General features: G+C 38.0%; 1 protein-coding gene across 2 annotated transcripts in view; it reads right to left on the bottom strand.

Annotated features, from left to right (window-relative positions):
* LOC107656634 (growth factor receptor-bound protein 10-like) overlaps positions 1 to 1,094 on the bottom strand; it is a 29,766-nt gene extending 28,672 nt beyond the window's left edge. For both annotated transcript variants that reach the window (XM_016444558.1, XM_016444559.1), the window contains exon 1: positions 907 to 1,094. The gene's annotated coding sequence lies outside the window, so the exon portion shown is untranslated. The remainder of the gene's footprint in view (positions 1 to 906) is intronic.
* Between the last annotated feature and the right edge of the window lie 1,957 nt (positions 1,095 to 3,051).

Here is a 3,051-nt window from a genome sequence, read left to right as displayed (position 1 = left end):
CGGCAACAACAATACTACAGCGAGAATAAAAGTTACGCCTTCTTTCTTTGTGTGAACATTTGGGTGGCATTATGCAAATCTTCCCACATAGTGACGTAGATATGTGGGGGCGTGTTAGAACGAGCCGTTTTAGGTAGGTGTGGCTGACTCTTAACTTTTATAAAGAATATCTCTTTGGATTTGAGACTTTAGTCTTTGCAACTTTACAGATCTTCTTTATGCACCAAGAGCTTGTAACACTCCAAAGAGAAAGGAATAATTGAAATCGCATCATATGACCCCTTTAACTCACTGTCGCCGGGTGTGTGTTTAACTCACTGTAAGTTAAGGACTTGGTGTGTTTCGCGCTGTTTACCCACTAGCGACGTTTTAACGAGCAGTAATGCATTAAAAACTGTCAGTAGCCGGTGTCCGCATCATTTGATCCGTTAACAGATCATGAAAATCACATCAAGAAAATAATTCGGTTCCAGTATTTTATTTTAAAAAAAAAGAGCCGGTTCTCGATTGCCAACCCTAAAGAAAAGATGACTTAACAGTAAGCACGACCTAGAAGTGAATCTATAAATACGACATAAATACATAAACTCTTGAAGTTATTTGTAAACACGCGTGCGCAAAGTTTACCGGTATATATCGGCTGCAAACCTGACTGTGATCGAGATTAGTTTCACTCATAAAGCTTATATGCATGCATCTCATTCATAAATAGCAAGTTTACCTTAAATCGAGCCCATTGTGAAATTTGGGAGCCACTCTGTTGACTGGTATGTTTTGACAGTAAATTACATTCAAAACACTTTATAAATGCATGTTTCAAAATTATATCCGTATAGATATAGCATGAACACGAAACCATAAGTTGTCTCACACCCCCCATCCATCCAAACAATCTGGAATACTCACCTCCAAATCGGTATTCTTCACGGGGAAAGAACGGCGAAGTGGAATTAAAAGAGAGGGTGTTTAACTGGATTGTTTTCTGTACACGTTGGAATGACAAACAGTGCACAGGGTTAAACGTGTTGCTTGTGATCCTGCATGTTGTACGATGTTAGAGCCGCGTCCGCACAAGTTGGGCTCAGCTGACTGCTTCAAACACATGAGAGTGAGGAACTCGTCCAGCCCCGCCCCCTTTACGCACAAGACACGCCTCCTTAGTTACAGACCGCCTACTTTAACCCATTGTTCTAAAATTCAGACGTACACCTTCAGGATGATCTGACTGGCTGTTTTATCTGTTTTAGTGTGCTTGATTAGCACATATTCTCATTAACCTTTTAGTGCTGTTCGGTCATTTTAGACTGGAATTTTTTATTATTTTTTTTTTAAATCGCTACTTCATCGATTCGAAAAACTAGCGGAATGCATAGATTCGATTCGAAAAATGTAAATAATCGTAAAAAAAAACCAACTTTTTTTTCACACTTGTGTTGACCACCATTGGAAATTAATAGGAAATGCGCAAAACTACGAAAATACTGAGAATTTTTGTCTGTACAATCTACAAATCATTCACGATGCATAAAAAGTGCACAACACTGAAGGGGTGACGCACTAAAATATTACACAAAGTTAATATTACACTCTAAAATATTACACCCCTCTCCCCACAGATACACATATATGACATAGCCTATATGAGCTAGTGTCACTGTAACACAGAGCATGTTTTTGCAAATGCGAAATAAAATCAATAATTCAGCCACAATGCAGTATAAAACAAACACCAAGGAAGGAGTTACACACTAAAACATCAAGAGTAGCTACAAACCACACACCCACTCAAACGCACACTCACTTACATACACTCATAGACACACACACGCACACACACAACACACTAGCTATTATACACACACACAAATGAACTGGTGTGCAAAATTGAGGTAGAAGACTCAAATAAGAGATTGAAATCAGATTGGTTAACCTCTGATTAAGCATTCCTGTTCATTTTTATTACATTTTTGTTTAATTTTGATGTTATGTGTAACAAAATGTCTTTCTCTGTGTTCAGGTTTGAAAAACAAAAAAAATGTTACTTTACCAAAAGTTGTCTTTGAGAATGTCTAAATAGCCTATACAGTAGTCAACATTTGAAGTGGATCAAACCCTTTCATCAAAGTTGTCCTAAAACCTAAAACCAAAATGAGTTCTTGTCTTAGGACAACTTTGATGAACTTTTCTGATCCACTTCAAATGTTCACTACTATATATCCAAATCCACAACATAGTAAAAAAAAGTTTGTACGTCTCAAAAAAACTAAAGAATTTATAACCTTTTTAGAGCTAGGAATCTAGTGGCGCTAGGGGTGCAACTGGTCCCACGGCGAACGGACCGAGCGAACTACCATTCTAAATGTGATTCCAAGGATATAGTTCCTGGTATGTGGATTTCCCTAAATTCTCATAAAATTAGAACAATTATTTTTAGTTTTCGCACGTGCATTCTTCATCGTGCACAGTGGGGGCACACCTACTAAAATGATCACGCAAACCAATCTAGTCCAATTCCCAAACGAATCAAGTCAAGTCAAGTCACCTTTATTTATATAGCGCCAAGGGTAACATGTAAAGCGTGAAGAGTAACGGCCCTAGTACTGAGCCTTGAGGTACTCCATACTGCACTTGTGATCGATATGATACCTCTTCATTCACTGCTAATGACTCTTATGAATCGGTTCTTTCTAACGAATCAAACACTACCGTCGAAGAAATGAACCACTCTTATTAGTCAATTATTTTAGTTAATCAAAAAACATACAGCGAGAAGTCCGATTCTAGAACGCATGCGCTGATTCTTTTTCGTGTATTAAATACTAGCATGTAGTGCAACCAGTGTAGTCCGATTCATGAACAAATGATCTGACTCGGTTCTCTGGAATCAAACAGCTTACAACTAACAGGGAGTACAAATATTGACTATATGAAAACGTGCAGTATTTTATAAAGATCGAATGAAATACATCACCATATTTTCTCCTTCCAGCCAATAGATCTCAGTCAGGATGGAAATGAGGCTGTGAGGATAGAAGTACAGTGCGTTCAGTG

The sequence above is a fragment of the Sinocyclocheilus anshuiensis genome, unplaced genomic scaffold, assembly GCF_001515605.1.
Source record: "Sinocyclocheilus anshuiensis isolate Anshui unplaced genomic scaffold, SAMN03320099.WGS_v1.1 scaffold1393, whole genome shotgun sequence".
NCBI lineage: Eukaryota > Metazoa > Chordata > Actinopteri > Cypriniformes > Cyprinidae > Sinocyclocheilus > Sinocyclocheilus anshuiensis.
This window is presented reverse-complemented; position numbering and strand designations above follow the sequence as displayed.